At 40.8% G+C, this 19,417-nt stretch overlaps 1 pseudogene; it reads right to left on the reverse strand.

Annotated features, from left to right (window-relative positions):
- Positions 1 to 3,001: 3,001 nt before the first annotated feature.
- LOC120364299 (importin subunit alpha-1 pseudogene) lies at positions 3,002 to 4,889 on the reverse strand (annotated as a pseudogene).
- Positions 4,890 to 19,417: the final 14,528 nt, after the last annotated feature.

Consider the following 19,417-nt stretch of genomic DNA (forward strand, 5'->3'; position numbering starts at 1 on the left):
TAATTGTAGACTACCTTATTTGGCATTTTAAAAATCACTCCAGTCCATGAGGCTCTGGGACTCTCCTCCTCAAAGCAGGCAGGAAGGAAGGGAGGAAACCAGTATTTACTGAGTGCCAGGAACTCAGCCTCAAGATCAAGCACTTAGTAAATGTTTGCTGTGATTGTTAGTCCTCTGGAGACAGTTCAGAGGGGTGACAGTGAACTAGGTGAAATCACAATGTCTCTTTAGGTATATCCTGTGACTTTAGATGACAGAGAATGGCACATTTTTCTAATGAATGGTTTCCCAGGTAGTTGGTCTTTTTAATCTTAACCTGCCTCTTTTCATATAAAGCGAATTCTCCAGCTTTCTTTCCCATTTTTTTTCTCTGACCAAAATTTTGGTCTACGGACATTCTTTAATTACTCATAAGATTCATTAATCTAGAGACTCACTACCTTGCTTTAATAGAACATCGTCCTTTTCTAAAAATACTTTATGTTTAAAACATATATTCAAAAACAATATGCATGTGCATCTTTACTGAACACCACTCGCGGACAGGACAGAGGGAAACAAATTCCCAAACCTTGAAAATAAATAAATATTCTAGAGGGGAGTGTTGGAAAGAAGTAGCTACTAACAATGGCGGGAAGCTCTTCTCCTTTTACAGTTTCGATAATGATGAGTGTGTGTGATTCTAATTTATTACAGTAATAATGACACCCATATGAACAAAGAGGATACAGTTTAATGGTATACTTTACTGTCCTTTGTATATATAAAATATATATGTGATCAAGCATTTACCATATAGTATATACATGCTATTATATATATATATATATGTTCAAGCATTTAATATATACTCTCTATATATATTCTCTCTATATATATAGATCAAATTGTGTCTCCCAAAATGTATATATATATAGAGAGAGAGTGAGAGACAGACAGACAGACAGACAGACAGAGAGAGGCGTAAGACAGAAATAAGGCACAGGGGTCATTCTAAGATTCCAAAACAAGATTGGTCAATACTAACTATAATGGTGTCATATGTAACAAATAACATATTTCATGAATCTTAATAGAAATTTAAATAATGAACTTATAAGAAATCATGATACACTGGCTAAAATGAAAGGCAGTCAATTCTACATGGATGGAGTTCTCTGCAGGCACAGACCTAACCAAGGAACAAAAGTAGCAAGCTCAGCAGACGAACATTTATTCAATCGAGTGGTGAATTCCAGCTACCTATGTCTCCCCAGCATGGATTTAAGTGCGGGGTTAACCAACACGCACCATCTCTGAAGTCATGGAGTCTGTACAATCCAAAACCTGTGACGGTTTCCTGGCAGACAGTAAACATGTGGCCTTCCTCCTTTTCTCCTCCTCTCTCCAGATGTCAAAGGTCCATTGATGTCAATAAACAACAAAGAGCACACAGTAAGCTGTACGTGACTAAACATATGATCTTTTGCCAATAATATTTCCCAAAATCTGAAAGGATTTTGTCTTTGGTCAGTTGGTTTGTCTCTATTGAGTTCATCTTGTAACATTTACTTCTGAAATATGCTGAAGCTATTTTAAAGCTGCTTTTTTGCAAGTATTGAGCTAGTTACAAGTTAATTGCCTGTGTAGGATCTTTAGATTATGAGAGCTTGTAACCCAACACAGAGCAGCCAAGATGGTGAGTTTTGTGCTGGGCTGGTAGGCTATCCTCCACTCCATAGTCAATGGTTTTGCCTTATAGCATAACTGAGATAGCTGGCTCATCCTAAGACAACAAGACACACCCTTTCTGTCTCATCAGGCCACTCCTCTCCTTACCCATAAACCAGATGCTTTATCGGAACAATTTTGGCAAAGCTGAAATCCACAAAGTCTTGGCAGATTCCACCAAAGCTTTTTCATTTTCTCTGACTTAGCATTGGAGACTAGAGTGAACTTTCTTCCAGGTTTAACTCTCTTTCCCTAAATCAAAGCACAATTTAAATATAGCTATTCTTACGAACCTTTTATACGTGCTGTGATTTGTTTCACTGATGAAAAAAGAGATCCCTCAGTTTTGAAGTCTGCTTATAATATGCATTGCTTGATTAGATACATCTATCTTTATTCGATGTCTTTGCATAATGCATATTGTGTTTTTCTGTTCACACCATGCAAAGTTGTCTCCCCGGACCTGAAAAATGTATGATTTTAAATAACTGAAACTGACAATCCATAGAATAACTTAACCTTTTCTCTGCTCTGAGAACTTTTGCTTAGCATATAATTGATTATTAACTTGAACTTTCACTGTTTAATTGATTTCTCTCATTTATAGGAAGCTAATATATTTATTTATTATTTTTATTTTTATTTTTATTTTTTTGAGACAGAGTTTTGCTCTTGCTACCCAGGCTGGAGTGCAATGGCGCGATCTCGGCTCACTGCAACCTCCGCCTCCTGGGTTCAGGCAATTCTCCTGCCTCAGCCTCCTGAGTAGCTGGGATTACAGGCACGCGCCACCATGCCCAGCTGATTTTTTGTATTTTTAGTAGAGACGGGGTTTCACCATGTTTACCAGGATGGTCTCGATCTCTTGACCTCGTGATCCACCCGCCTCAGCCTCCCAAAGTGCTGGGATTACAGGCTTGAGCCACTGCGCCTGGCGGAAGCTGATATATTTATAAAGGTTTTGGCAGCAATATAAGTCCACCTAATCACAGTGCATTCTATTACTATTTGAATAGACTTGCATTTTTCCATAGCAAAGTCCACTTAAGCCAAGTTATTAATGTTCTCAGCTACTTTCATTAGCATTTATATTTGCCTTTTAGAATCAGCATACAAATTTGACTGACATATAGAGAGCAAATAGCTAATTCACTGCTTGTCTCTGTGATTTTTTAAAAAATGATCATTATATTTTTCTTTTTCTTTAATAAACTTATTCCCAAGTAGAAATTATATTACTGACAGTGCTATTTTTGAAAACATTATTTTTTTTATTTTTATTTTTTTGTGAAGTAAAGGGTGGGTTTTAATGTTTATTTACAGGAGGCTGCCAAGATATGAAATTCCACATAGAAGTAAGAAATGTAGCCAGAGGACAAGCTTCATACAGTATGTACAGTTGGAACTGTTCAAGTATAGTTTCAGTGTAAAAAGTGCTACAATAACAAACCACATTTATAAAGAGTTCTTCGTAGAGAAACAGGAAGACAAAATACCAAACATAGTACACAACAGATTTATACCTCAGCTACATGATCTAAAAGTTAAAGGTACCAGGAGTCCCATCCTGAACTTGGAAGGTATAGCCTTCAGAGGTAGTTTCTGGCACAACATTTTGATCTTCCTCTTCCTCTACAGAGAAATACTTCTCAATTAAGTTTAATGAAGCCTTATACACAGATTCATTTTCATGGTTTTGCAGAGCTTCAATTTTGTCTAAGCCTCCACATTCTTCAATCATTATACTAAGTGTCTCAGTTTCACCTAGTTTCTCAGCAGCCTGAAAGATATTTGAAATGGCATCCAGGATAACCAGAATAATCTTGGTATCTTTTGCAGTTAAAAGGTTCATCAACGGTTCTATTACGCCACAATGAACAAGGTACACAATCTGTTCAACTGTTCCACCACTGGTATAGTTGGTCACAGCCCATACAGCTTCCTTTTGTGTCTTAAAATCTGCCTTAGAAAGAACACTGACAAGGAATGGGACTAATCCATGATTCACAACTTGCTGTATCTGGTCCTGACGGCCAGCTGTGATGTTTGACATTGTCCATGTAGCTTCCTTCTGAATGTTAGTTTTGGGGTTAGTGAGCAGGCTGGGAAAGATGGCAAGCGCTCCTGCATCGATCACAACCTGAGTCTGCTCATCTGTACCAGTGACAATATTCCCTATGGCTCGTAGTGCAGGAGTCACAATTGGCAATTCAGAAGCTCCTAGAAGCTTCACAAGTTGGGGCACAACTCCTGTTTTCACGACCATGTCAATTCGTTCATTTGGACCATCAGTAAGGTAGGAAATAGCCCAGCAAGTATCTGCTAATACTTCTGGATCATCATGATGCAGGAGCCGAACTAAGGTAGGAAGAATCTGCTCAACAGCATCTAACGGGGGTGCAGGATTCTTGTTGCGGCAAAGATTTGAAAGTGTCCAGGTAAGATTACGTAAGTAACCACACGCCAAAGATGACATATCAGGAACTGCAAGAAGAGCCAAGAGTGGGTCAACTGCACCGTACTTAATAACCAAGTTTCGGAACACTGAGCCATCAACTGCAATGTTTCCTAGAGCCCATACAGCTTGTTCACTGATGTGAGCATGGGGAGATGCCAACAGAGAAATGAATGCTGGGATGGCACCTCCATCTACCACAGCCTTGGTTTGCTCTGATGTCCCAGAAGCAATGTTAGTGAGTGCCCAAGCAGATTCAAACTGAATGGGACTACAATCAGTTCTGCCCAAGAAGGACACAAATTTTGGAATCAAACCAGCCCGGATTATGTTGTCTATGGGGGGCTGTTTTTCTCTAGAAAGTAGTTTCCTGGCAGCTTGAGTAGCTTGGAGCTGATTTTCCACGTTGTTGCTATTTATCCCTTTGACAATGTCATCAACAGACCAATTTACAGTGCCCTGGTTGTTGCGGTTTTCCTGCAGTGGAGAAGTAGCATCATCAGGAAATGAGCTTACATTTCTCCTCTTCAGCATCTGATCATCCTTCTTAGCTTTCCTCAGCTCCACATTGACTTCTATTCTGCGATGCCTCATTTCTGTACTGTCTTTTCCCTTGTTCTTGAATCTGTTAAGACGGGCAGCTGGTGTATGTGCATTCTCATTGGTGGACATGGTTATGAGACAAAGGGAGAAAGCTGCGAAGCGGGCCCAGGCTTCCACAGGAGGCTTAAGTGGGGATCCGCGGCTGTAGGGAGGCTGCGCTACAAGCGACCACCTCGACTCAGCTCAAAGACCATGTCGAAAACATTATTTGTAACTATATTTTGTATTTTTCAAAAGAACTTCCACTCTAAGTACTAGTGACAAAGAAAATTACTAACTTTGAAAACCCCAGATATATTATCATTAAACCACTTTTGAATGAGCAAATAACTTATAATCAATTAGAATTTTTCAATATGTGCCCCATCTCAATTTCTTCATGTATACATTCACTCACTCATTCACTCATTTATCCATTCACCCACTCAGTGAACATGTATTTTGCACCTGCCATGTGTCAGGCACTACACTAAGTGCTGGACCCGCAGAGATGAATGGGATAGGGCCTCTGTACTCAAACAATTCATTTCATTGATCTGGGGATGGACCAGGAGTGAACACTGCTATGGTTCATGAAAGAGGTGGCAAAAACAGATCAATTTTCCATTTTTCTGAATTGGAGGAGATGTATGAAAACTACAAACCTTGGATTAGTGAAAAGCAAGTTCCTCTTTCCTTTTACCGAGAAGATATGAGGAAAGTAGTTTTCCTTCTCTTGCATGAAAAGCCAGAGCAGGAATAGTCAAATGAATCCTAGTATAGACACAGGCTAGCAAGAAAAGCCTCCTGGAAAAAGCAAGGCATCACAAGGTTAATAAGGTTGTTTGAGGAAGACAGAAGCAGATAAAGAGGCTCTCCAGAAACCCACAACTGTGCAAAGAGGTTGGCACTGTGGATAGGAAATGACAGCAAATCTGACGAAAGCAATGTTATAAATGATGCCTACAGAAGGGAATCAGCCAACAAAGAATCTAATTTAGGCTGGGCGCGGTGGCTCACACCTGTAATCCCAGCACCTTGGGAGGCTGAGGTAGGCGAATCACCTGAGGTCGGGAGTTCAAGACCAGCCTGACCAACATGGAGAAACCCCGTCTCTACTAAAAATACAAAGTTAGGCAGGCGTGGTGGCACATGCCTGTAATCCCAGCTACTTGGGAGGCTGAGGCCAGAGAATCGCTTGAACCTGGGAGGCAGAGGTTGCAGCAAGCTGAGATTGTGTCATTGCACTCCAACCTGGGCAACAAGAGCAAAACTCTGTTTCAAAAAAAAAAAAAAAGAAAGAAAGAAAAAGAACCTAATTTAAGGAAAAACAAGTATTTGAAGGGTACAGTTAACTAAACCTAGATTCTAGCCAACTTTGAGGTTTGACTCAGTGACTTATCATTTGGGATTTTAAAGCCATCAGGACGCAAGGTGGGAAGGACCCAATCGCAGCATGAATAATCAGTCATTGCAGGGATTCTCAGTGCTCGAAACAACTGAACAGATTCAAGTGACAACATGGGTACAGGGTGCACTTTCCCAAACTGGAAAAGGAGGGTGGCCTTTAGATAAGGGAACAATGACTGGGATGCCTAAAGCTCATAATGTGCACTCAATAAATGCAAGACTATGTCACTCTGGTCTAGTGAAAGTTGCTTCAGTACTTGAAGATCCTTCCAATAGAACTGTGAAGTTCCTGTCTTCTTTTTCACCACTTCAGCCATCCACATCCATGGGCTCAGGCCCACATAAATTAACAGAGAATGTGAAATCCTTGGCTGTGGCAAACTGCCAAAGAATCAGGCCCACAGGACCATTCTCTGGTTATTGCCAATTTTATATAACTTGAGTATCTAACTTTCGTTTCAGACTTTAGGCTGCTCTCAATCTTTGGATCACTGGTCTTAAAACATTGAATATCATTTCTGGATGATCCAAGCCTGGGGGGCATGTGAAGCTATTTGCTCTTTCAGGGTGTTCAGAGTGGTGCCATGCAAATCCCCACCTGGACCCCAGGAAAGTGTGTGGTCTGGTCAGGCAAGCACACCTGTCAGAGGGAGTGTGGTCTGTGGACAGAGGACCATAGGCAATAAAAGACAAGGGTCAAACCTGAGTAGGGACCAGACTGGAGCTCACAAACTTCAGTTTGTGCAACCAAAGCTGTAAGAAGCCACAACCCCAGAGGAATGTGCTGTTTCTAGGAGGTCCTCCTGGAAATCATATGCCCTACCCTTGACTTGCAGATGGTTTGCTGATGAGATGAAAGTGTCTGTTTATGCAGCAACAGGAGGCAACCAATTTGATCCCAGAAATGTAATTCACTAAAATCATTCAGCATATTTTGCGGATTCAACAAGTATAGATGGTATTGTAATAACAGCTAAAAACAGAAGGGTGGTTATTCCCTTAGAAGCCATGAAAATCAAGGAGCAAGAACTTGCTAATGCATCACCAACATTGAGGAAGCAAAGGAGCTCTGGTTAACGTAAGATCCTGATCTACTTTAAAGTATTTTCACATGCTGAGAGATATTTATGAGGCTTCCACAGCATTATTATGGTATTTAACACGTATCTACTATGTGCCAGGCTCAGTGCAAAATGCCAAAATACCTATAATTAAATGAAAAAATGCAGCAGAATCCCAGCATTTGTAGACACTCAGAGGAGGGCATCTAATTTCCCTAGAAAAGGTTAGAGAAGACTTCCCAGGGACTCCCACCAAGATGGCCAAATAGGGACAGTTCCAGAGTGCAGTTCCCAGTGAGAGCGACGCAGAAGGTGAGTGATGTTCACATTTCCAACCGAGGTACCAGGTTCATTTCAATGGGTCTGGTTGGACAGTGTGTGTAGCCCAAGGAGGGCAAACTGCGGCAGGGTGGAGCGCTGCCTCACCTGGGAAATTCAATGCACCGCAGGGCCCTTCCTCCTACCCAATGGAGGCTATCAGGACATCTCCGATATTCTGGAGCTCTGGTCTGAATGCTGCACTTCTCCCAAAGTCTTTGAGGCCTCAGATCAGGAGATTCCTGCCTGCCGGCAGGCGCTGCAGATTTCCAGGGCAAATCTGGGCAGCCAATTTAGCTGTGAGTTCCCAGCACAAATCTAAGCAGCTGTTTTGACTGGTGCCTGGAGCAGCTGTGAGACTGATTCGTCCATACCCCTAAGAGAAAGGGGGCTAAAGGCAGGTAGCCAGGTGATCTGGCCCCATGGGTCCCACCCCCACAGAGACCAGCAAACAATCCACTGGCTTGAAATTTTCACAGCCAGCACAGCGTTTCAGCTTGACCCTGGACCGGTGAGCTCGGTGGGGGGAGGGGCATCCGCCATTACTGAGGCAGCTCTAACCTTACCTGTGTAAACAAAAGCACAAAAAAGTTTACACAGCAGCTGCAGGGAGCCTGCAGCAGCTCAACAATGCCTCCGCAGGCAGACTGTGACTAGACTCGCTACTTGCTGGGCAGGGCATCTCTGAAAAAAGGCAGCAGCCTGTCAGGGAATTTTAAATAAAGCTACAACTTTCTGGGACAGAGCACCTGGGAAAGGGGCTGTTGTGAGTTCTGCTGCAGCAAACTTAAATGTCCCTGCCCAGCAACTCTGAAGGGAGCAACTGGAGCTCCCAGCACAGCACTTGAACTCTGACAAGGGGCAGACTGCCTCCTCAAGTGGCTCCCTGGCCCCTGTATATCCAAAGAGTCACCTCATACAGAAGAGCTCTTGCTGACAATTGACAGGTATCCTTCTGGGAAGAAGCTGCCATAGGAAGGAACAGGCAGTAATCCTTGCTGTTCTGCAGCCCCTGCAGGTGATTCCCAGGTAAGCAAGGTCTAGAGTGGACCTCCAGCAGTCCTGCAGCAGAGGGGCCTGTTAAAAGAAAAACAAAAAAAAAAAAAAAAAGAAAGAAAGAAATAGCCTCAACATCAACAAAAAGGACGTCCACTCAGAGACCCCATCCAAAAGTCACCAACTTCAAAGACCAAAGGTAGATAAATCCACAAAGATGGGAAGAAACCAGTGCAAAAAGGATGAAAACATCAAAAACCAGAATGCCTCTCCTCCTCTAAGGGATCACAAGTCCTCACCTGCAAGGAAACAAAACTAGATGGAGAATGAGTTTGACAAATTGACAGAAGTAGGCTTCAGAAGGTAGATAATAACAAACCTCTCTGAGCTAAAGGTACATGTTCTAACCCAATGCAAAGAAACTAAGAGCCTTGAAAAAAGGTGAGACTAAATGCTTACTACAATAACCAGGTTAGAGAAGAACATAAAGGACTTGATGGAGCTGAAAACACAGCACAAGAACTTCGTGAAGCATGCACAAGTTGGAGTAGCTGAATTGATCAAGCTGAAGAAAGGATAGCAGAGATTGAAGATCGACTCAATGAAATAAAATGAGAAGGCAAGATTAGAAAAAAAAGAGTGAAAAGAAATGAACAAAACCTCTAAGAAATCTGGGATTATGTGAAAAGACCTAATCTACATTTGATCAGTGCACCTGAATGTGATGGGTACCTGAATAAATCCAAGCTGGAAAACACTCTTCAAGATATTATCCAGGAGAACTTCCCCAGTCTAGCAAGCAGGCCAACATTCATATCCAGGCAATACAGAGAACACCACAAAGATATTCCTCAAGAAGAGCAACCCCAAGGCACATAATCACCAGATTCACTAGTACTGAAATGAAGGGGAAAATGCTAAGGGCAGCCAGAGAAAAAGGTCAGGTTATCCACAAAGGGAAGCCCATCAGACTCACAGTGGATCTCTTGGCAGAAACCCTACAAGCCAGAAGAAAGTGGTGGCCAATATTCAACATCCTTAAAGAAAAGAATTTTCAACCCAGAATTTTATATCCAGCCAAACTAGGCTTCATAAGTGAAGGAGAAATAAAATCCGTTACGAACAAGCAATTGCTGAGAGATTTTGTCACCACCAGGCCTGCCTTACAAGAGCTCCTGAAGGAAGCACTAAACATGGAAAGGAACAACCAGTACCAGCCACTACAAAAACATACCAAACTGTAAAGACCATTGACACTATAAAGAAACTGCATCAACTAATGGGCAAAACAACCAGCTAGTATCAAAATGGCAGGATCAAATTCACACATAACAATATTAACCTTAAATGTAAACAGGCTGAATACCCCATTCAAAAGACACAGACTGGCAAATTGGATAAAAAGTCAAAACCCATTGGTGTGCTGTATTCAGGAGACCCATCTCATGTGCAAAGACACACATACACTCAAAATAAAGGGATGGAGGATGATTTAACAAGCAAATGGAGAGCAAAAGAAAAGCAGGGGTTGCAATCCTGTAAAGCAGATTTTAAAACAAAAAAGATCAAAAGAGACAAAGAAGGGCATTACATAATGGTAAAGGGATCAATGCAACGAGAAGAGCTAACTATGCTAAATATATATGCGCCCAATACAGGAAGCACCAAGATACATAAAGCAAGTTCTTAATGACCTACAAAGAGACTTAGACTCCCACACAATAGTAGGAGACCTTATCACTCCACTGTCAATATTAGACAGATCAACAAGACAGAAAATTAACAAGGATATTCAGGACTTGAACTCAGATCTGGACCAAGCAAATCTAATAGACATCTCCACCCCAAATCCACAGAATATACATTCTTCTCAGCACCGCATCACACTTACTCTAAAATTGATCACATAATTGGAAGTAAATCACTCCTCAGCAAAATGCAAAAGAATGGAAATCATAACAACTAGTCTCTCAGACCACAGTGCAAACAAATTAGAACTCAGGATTAACAAACTCACGCAAAACCATACAACTACATGGAAAATGAACAATCTGCTCCTGAATGACTACTGGATAAATAATGAAATGAAGGCAGAGATAAAGATGTTCTTTAAAACCAATGAGAATGAAGACACAATGTACCAGAATCTGTAGGACACATTTAAAGCAGTATCTAGAGGAAAAATTATAGCACTAAATGCCCATATGAGAAGCGAGGAAAGATCTAAAATTGACACCCTATCATCAAAATTAAAAGAACTAGGCTGGGCACGGTGGCTCAAGCCTGTAATCCCAGCACTTTGGGAGGCCGAGGCGGGTGGATCACGAGGTCAAGAGATCGAGACCATCCTGGTCAACATGGTGAAACCCCATCTCTACTAAAAATACAAATAATTAGCTAGGCATGGTGGCACGTGCCTGTAATCCCAGCTACTCAGGAGGCTGAGGCAGGAGAATTGCCTAAACCCAGGAGGCGGAGGTTGTGGTGAGCCGAGATCGCGCCATTGCACTCCAGCCTGGGTAACAAGAGCGAAACTCCATCTCAAAAAAAAAAAAAAAAGAAAAAAAAAATTAAAAGAACTAGAGGGACAAGATCAAACAAATAAAAAACTAGCAGAAGACAAGAAATAATTAAGATCAGAGCAGAACTGAAAGAGATAGAGATACAAAAAAAAAAAAATCAAGGAGCTGTTTTTTTGAAAAGATCAACAGAATAGATAGACCACTAGCCAGACCAATTAAAAAGAAAAGAGAGAAGAATCAAATAGATGCAATAGAAAATGGTAAAGGAGATATCACCACTGATTCCACAGAAATACAAACTACCATTAAAAATGCTACAAAGAACTCTATGCACATAAACCAGTAAATCTAGAAGAAATTGATAAATTCCTGGACACCTACACCCTCCCAAGACTAAACCAGGAAGTAGATGAATCCTTGAATAGACCAATAACAAGGTCAGAAGTGTAGCAGCAATTAATAGCCTGCAAACCAAAAAAGTCCAGGTCGAGATGGATTCACATCTGAATTCTATTAGACATACGAAGAGGAGCTGGTGTCATTCCTTTTGAAACTTTTCCAAACAATACAAAAAGAGGAAATACTCCCTAACTCATTTTATGAGACCAACATCATCCTGATACCAACACCTGGCAGAGACACAACTAAAAAAAGAAAATTTCAGGCCAATATCCATGATAAACATCAATGCAAAAATCCTCAATAAAATATTGGCAGACCTAATGCAACAGCACATCAAAAAGTTTATCCATCACGATCAAGTAGGCTTCATCCCAGGGATGCAAGGCTGGTTCAACATACACAAATCTACAAACATAATCCACCACATAAACAGAACGAAAGACAAAAACCACATGATTATCTCAATAGATGCAGAGAAGGCCTTTGACAAAATTCAATAGTGCTTTATGCTTTAAAAAAACTCTCAGTAAACTAGGTATCAATGGAACGTATCTCAAAATAATAAAAGCTATCTATGACAAACCCACAGCCAATATCATACTGAATGGGCAAAAACTGAAAGCATTCCCTTGGAAAACTGGCACTAGACAAGGGTGCCCTCTCTCACCATTCCTATTCAACATAGTATTGGAAGTTCTGGCCACAGCAATGAGGCAAGAGATAGAAATAAAGGATATTCAATTAGGAAGCGAGGAAGTCAAATTGTCTCTACTTGCAGATGACATGATTGTATATTTAGAAGACCCAATCGTATCAGCCCAAAATCTCAAGATGATAAGCAACTTCAGCAAAGTCTCAGGATACAAAATCAGTATACAAAAGTCACAAGCATTCCTATACACCAATAACAGACAAACAGAGAGACAAATCAAAAGTGAACTCCCATTCACAATTGCTACAAAGAGAATGAAATACCTAGGAATACAACTAACAAAGGATGTGAAGGACCTCTTCAAAGAGAACTACAAATCACTGCTCAAGGAAATAAGAGAGGACACAGCAGATGGAAAAACATTTCATGCTCACGGTTAGGAAGAGTCAATATTGTGAAAATGGTCACACTGCCCAAAGTAATTTATAGATTCAATGCTATCCCCGTCAAGCTACCATTGACCTTCTTCATAGAACTGGAAAAACCCACTGTAAACTTCATATGGAACCAAAAAAGAGCCCGCATAGCCAAGACAATCCTAAGCAAAAGAACAAAGCTGGAGGCATGCTACCTGACTTCAAACTATACTATAAGTCTACAGTAATCAAAACAGCATGGTACTGGTACCAAAACAGAGATACAGACCAATGGAACAGAACAGAGAAGAATGCCACACACCTCAGAAGAACACCACACACCTACAACCATCTGGTCTTTGACAAGCCTTACAAAAACAAGCAATGGAGAAAGGATCCCCTGTTTAATAAACGGTGTTGGAAAAACTGGCTAATCATGTGCAGAAAGCTGAAACTGGACCCATTCCTTACACCTTATACAAAAATAACTCCAGACGGATTAAAGATTGAAACATAAGACCTAACACCAGAAAAACCATAGAAGAAAACTTAGGCAACACCATTCAGGACATAGGCATAGGAAAGGACTTCATATGTAAAATACCAAAAGCAATGATAACAAAGGCCAAAATGGACAAATGGGATCTAATTAAACTTAAGAGTTTCTGCACAGCAAGAGAAACAATCATTAGAGTGAACCAGCAACCAACAGAATGGGAAAAAAAATTTGCAAGCTACCCAACAGACAAAGGGCTAATATCCAGAATCTACAAAGAACTAAAACAAATTTACAAGGAAAAAACAATCAATGGCATCAGAAAGTGGGCAAGGAATATGAACAGGCAGTTTTCAAAAGAAGACATTTTTGCAGCCGACAAACATATGAAAAATGCTCATTACCACTGGTCATTAGAGAAATGCAAATCAAAACCACATTGAGATACCATCTCAGGCCGGTTAGAATGGTGACCATTAAAAAATCTGGAGACAATAAATGCTGGAGAGAATGTGGAGAAATAGGAATGCTTTTACACTGTTGGTGGGAGTGTAAATTAGTTCAACCATTGTGGAAGACGGTGTGGCCATTCCTCAATGATCTAGAAATAGAAATACCATTTGACCCAGCAATCCCATTACTGGGTATATACCCAAAGGATTATAAATCATTCTATTATAAAGACACATTCACACATATGTTCATTGTGGCACTGTTTACAATATCAAAGACCTGGAACCAACCCAAATGCCCATCAATAATAGACTGCATAAAGAAAATGCAGCACATACGCACCATAGAATACTATGCAGCCACAAAAAAGGATGAATTCATGTCCTTTGCAGGGACATGGATGAATCTGGAAATCATCGTTCTCAGCAAACTGACACAAGAACAGAAAACCAAACACCACATGTTCTCACTCATAGGTGGGTGTTGAACAATAAGAACACATGGACACAGGGAGGGGAACATCACACACTGGGGTCTGTTAGGTAGTGGGGGGACTAGGGGAGTGATAGCAGGGGGTGGGGAAGTTGGGGAGGGAGAACATAGGGAGAAATATCTAATGTAGGTGATGGGAGGATGGATGCATCAAACCACCATTACATGTGTATACCCATATGACAATCCTGCAAGATCTGCACAGGTACCCCAGAACTCAAAGTATAATTTAAAAAGAAAGAAAGAAAAAAAGAAAATGTGGTACTCCTACACAATGAAGTACTATTTAACCATTTAAAAAAAGAAGGAAATCCTGTCATTTGACGAGCAACAACATAAATGGAACTGGAGTTCATTATGTTAAGCTAAATAGCAGGCACAGAAATACAAACATATGTTCTCACTTATTTATGGGATTTAAAAATCAAAACAATTGAACCCTTGGAGCTAGAAAGTGGAAGAATGGCAAACAGAGGCTAAGAAAGGTAGTGGGAGGTGGGGGGGGGGGGTGGGAGGAAAGTGGGGGTAGTTAATGTGTACGAAAATATAGTTAAAATGAATGTATAAGGCCTAGTATTTGATAGCACAAAGACTATTGACTATTGTCAATTCTACATTTTATAATTATTAAAAGTATAATTGTATAATTACTAAAAGTATAATTGTATTGTTTGTAATATGAAGGATAAATGCTTGAGGGGATGGATACCCCATTTTCCATGATGTGATTATTACAAATATCTCATGTACTCCATAAATGTATCCACCTTCTATGTATCCACAAATATTAAAAAGTATAGAAAAAAGCCAAGGAAATTAAAAAATAAAAATAAAACAAAGCTTACAATATCCAATAAAAAACAACAACAAAAAAGACTTTCCAGGGGACACCAATCCTTAAAAAAATAAGGATTCATCCATCCAGCTAGGCAGCCTTTGATTCATTCATTCATTCCATACGCACTGAGTATCTCTGCCTATTCTAGATGCTATGGATACAACACTGAACGAGACAGTTAAGGTCCTTAACTCTTGTGAAATGTGCATTCCGATAGGGTGGAGACATAACCAGGAGAAACACAGAATGCTTCCTTAAGACCATCCAATATCCATCCTCTAGCCTCATTTCCTCTCCTACACTGTATTTTCCTACTGAGAAGAGGAAACAAGCATGACTGCTCAACCTAGAGCATTTCCATCTTTTCAGTAAGTGTAGCTCTCATCACGACACTAAAATGCCAGTTTATTGCTTACCATCACAACAGAATAACTCCAGAAGGGCATGGTCAGATAAAATCAAATTTCTGAAAGTGCAGACCTGAGAATCAGCTTCAAGCAGAAATCAAAGTGAGAACGCAGATGCTACCCTGACATTAGACATCCTTACCTTACTTTAACAGTGGGGATCTTTTCTGACAATGAAACAAGTTGTCTTTCCCAGGAAAAACGATGTGGAAGAACAGCAGGAGTTTCTTTGTGAATCCGAGGAAGAACTTCCAACACCCAGCATCTAACAGTAGGAAACCAAGGAGCAGGCTCCACTTCGTCTTTTCCCAGCACCTTGAGCCTTCAGAGTTGAGGGTCCTTTCCATGGTGCCTGCTGCCAGTGTCGCTCCGTAATTCACTGTATAGAGAGCTTCAGAAAGTCTGAGAAAGCTGAGGACCACTGGGGTGACCACCTCGTGAAAGAATGCTCAGTGTCTTCTGTCCAAGAGGAAGTGAAGGAAGCTGAGGTCAGCGCCCCTTCTTCTGCATATAAGGGTCCTTCTGCAAGGAGGCACACACTCTCATACCCCATAAGGGAAAGCTGAAAAGTCTTCCCCACCCATATATAAGAGGAAAATGCAAGCCACTGGAACTGGTAGTTTTAAGCCAGACTAGCCTTCAGAGATCTCAGATTAAGTCTGTAGAAATGACCGCAATTACGTAACAGAGGCAAGACAAAGGCAGTTGGAAGCTTCTGCAAGGCACAGTTGGTACCATTCTGAAAATTCATATTTCCTGTTTGCCAACACGTCTGCTTTAAATCCCTCAAGCTGCTAATTGCTTGCCAGTGTTATATACCAGCTTTTTCTCATATTTATAGCTTTCATTTCTCCTTGAAATTATTCACGCAATATATGCTTGTTGTCAAAAATGTAAAATACAGATAAGCATAAAAAAGAAAATAAAAATTCCCCGTAGTACCACCACTTGAAAATAACTGCTGTAGGCACTTTGGGGTATATCCTTCCTGTCCTTTTTCTATGATGAATTGGATATTAGGGTGAGCTGCTCAGCATCCGTTCCACCTCCACAGCACTGGGGAAGGTCCAGGCAGTTTTGCTGGTACTGGCTCCATCCTCAGCTCCAGCTCAGGAGGTCCAGATTTAGCTAAATTAAACTACAAGTATATCCTGCTCTTGACACAGTGTTTGTTTCAGGAATCAGCACATAAGCCAGATCTACGCCAATCAACCTAGGACAGTCCCTAGGCCCAGGAAAGGCACATGATCAACATGGTCCAATGAGAGGGAAGCCTAGGACCCTGCCCAGTGGCTGCGGAGGAGACACTCACTCCTCTGGTTCCACAGGATGTTGGTAGCCATGTTGCCATCACTTGAGGAATCAGCTTTGGTGTGAAGCAGATATCCCAGAAAAAATTTATATATATATAAAGAAATTCAGCCCTTAAAGAAATTTCTGAGCTGCCAAATTAAGCTAACACCAAAACTTGTCTTAACTTTTGAAGTTTCTAGCTATGTAAACCAATACATTTGCTTGTTGAAGCCAATTAAATTGAGTTTTCTATTCCCTGTAACTGAATGCATCCTAAGTGACTCATGTAGATATTTTTATAAAAACACATGGCCCCATTTTACACACACACACACACACACACACACACAGAGCGAGACTAGCACAAGAGGAGATAAATTATATATTAAAGTGTTAACACCAATTAACTCAAGGATAGGGATTATAGGAGTGTAGGAAAAATTATAAACTTTTCTTACTAACATTGAAACATTGATTTGCTTAAAATTTGTAACAAGGCTTTTTTAAAAAATCAAAGTAACCCCAATGCAATAACTCATATTACCCTAGATGGTTAAATACCATATTTTTAAAAAATAGCCACTTTTACTTAAATGTCACAACTCCAGTCTCTATAGGTGGAAGAGAAGTGTAACTGAGGAAAGGATATAAAAATTACAAGTGGATTCTAATAGGATTGGCTGAGATTGGAACTATATAATTAACAGCAAATATGTGTTTTATTGCTATGGACCAATATTTAGTGGCATCTGTATTAGGGCTCTCTAGAGGGACAGAACTAATAGGATATATACATATATATATGTTTATTCATTTATATATTTATATATAAATGATTAAGGTCAATGGGAAACTACAACAGCCCAATCCAGGCAGTACTACAATTGGCCCAAGCACCTCAGAAATGATGGTTTGGAGCACCCTACCATGAAAAAAGCCATGAAATTCAGTCCTTAAAGAAATTTCTGAGCTGCCAAATTAAGCTAGATCTATGAAGAGGAGCCTATTAAGTATTAACTTACACGATCACAAGGTCCCACAATAATAGGCTGTGTGCAAGCTGAAGCACAAGGAGAGCTAGTCTGAGTCCCAGAACAAAGAACTTGGAGTCCAGTGTTTGAAGGCAGTAGGCATCCAGCATGGGAGAAAGATACTGGGAGGCTAAGCCCATCTCTTCTTTTCACATTTTTCTGCCTGCTTTATATTAACAGGCAGCTGATTAGAATGTGTGCACCAGATTAAGGGTAGATCTGCTTTCCCCAGTCCACTGACTCAAATGTTGATCTCTTCTGGCAGCACCCTCACAGACACACCCAGGATCAATAGTTTGAATCCATCAACTCAATCAAGCTGACACTCAGTATTAACCATCACAAGCCCACCCCTTGTCAAATTGAACCAATACACATCTCCTGAGATCATATGTAATCTTCAAATAACGAGAACAATAAGGTCACAATTACATTTAACATAATGCAACTATCCTTTGTACAATCAGAAATGCACCAATTCCCAATCCAAATACTATTACACCAAGTTAACAATACATAAATGCTGATATAAAGTCAATTAATCTAATGTTACATGATAGAGAAAAAGGAAATAAAATATATTTTCTTAGTACAAGTGTATACATGTACAAACATGTTTTTAACAAAAGAAGGAGGAAATACTTATGACAATTACAGTCTCATTTCTGCAACTGGTCAATGTGGTCATAGCTGGTATTGATGACTACCTTCTACTACCCATTCTGTATTCCCTTTACCTTCAGCAAGCACCTCAGCAAGTTGTGGGTTTTTTCCTGGTAGTGTGACCCAAACTGTCATTCCTGAGGGGTTGGGGCCAATTGTAGCCCTGCCTGGATTGCGCTATTGTAGTTTCCCATGGACCTTAATCACAGGGCATGGTAATACTAAGAGATGCCCTAATGGATCTCCTGTATTCCATTCATATTCTTCCTTACCTCTGCTGTGGAGTAGTAGACTGATTTCATCTTGATAGTCCAGGTCAATCACCCCAGCCAACACGGTATCTCCCTTCTTAGCCTGTTGACTTAAAGGTAGGAGAAGCCCAAAGTGTCCAGGTAGCAATCTTAACTTCCAGTTTAATGGAATCATTGTTGTATCTCCTGCTGGCAGTGTTCCTCCCTCTGGAACTAAGACATTTAGATCAGCAGAACATAATGTCACTAGAAAAGGAAGTAAAATTTTCCTAGTGGATCACTATGGGTAATGGTGAGTAGTGCCACTTCCACTTCCACCCCTTGATTCCTGGACCCATGAATCCTGGCTATGAGAGAAACAGTACCATATATTGGACACTGATTCAGAGCATACACAGCCTTCTGGAGAACTTTGCCCCAGCCCTGCGAGGTATTGTCACCTAGTTGACATTGTAGTTGTGGTTTGAAAAGACCATACCACTGTTCTATCAAGTCAGCTGCTTCATAATCATAGGGAACATGGTAGGACCAGTGAATTCCATGAGCATGAGCCCACTTTAGCCATAAAGTGAGTACCTTGGTCAGAGGCAATGCTGTGTGGAATACCATGATGGTGGATAAGGCATTCCATGAGTCCACAGATGGTAGTCTTGGCAGAAGCATTGCATGCAGGATAGGCAAACCCAAATCCAGAGTAAGTGTTTATTCCAGTGAGGACAAACCTCTGCCCTTTCCATAATGGAAGAAGTCCAATATAATCAACCTGCCACCAGGTAGCTGGCTGATCACTCCAGGGAATGGTGCCATATCAAGGGTTCGGCATTGGTCTCTGCTGCTGGCAAATTGGGCATTCAGCAGTGGCTGTAGCCAGGTCAGCCTCGGCGAGTGGAAGTCCATGTTACTGAATCCACGCGTAACTTCCATCCTTGCCACCATGGCCACTTTGTTCATGGGCCCATCAGGTGATGA

The sequence above is a fragment of the Saimiri boliviensis genome, chromosome 5 (assembly GCF_048565385.1).
Source record: "Saimiri boliviensis isolate mSaiBol1 chromosome 5, mSaiBol1.pri, whole genome shotgun sequence".
Taxonomy (NCBI): domain Eukaryota; kingdom Metazoa; phylum Chordata; class Mammalia; order Primates; family Cebidae; genus Saimiri; species Saimiri boliviensis.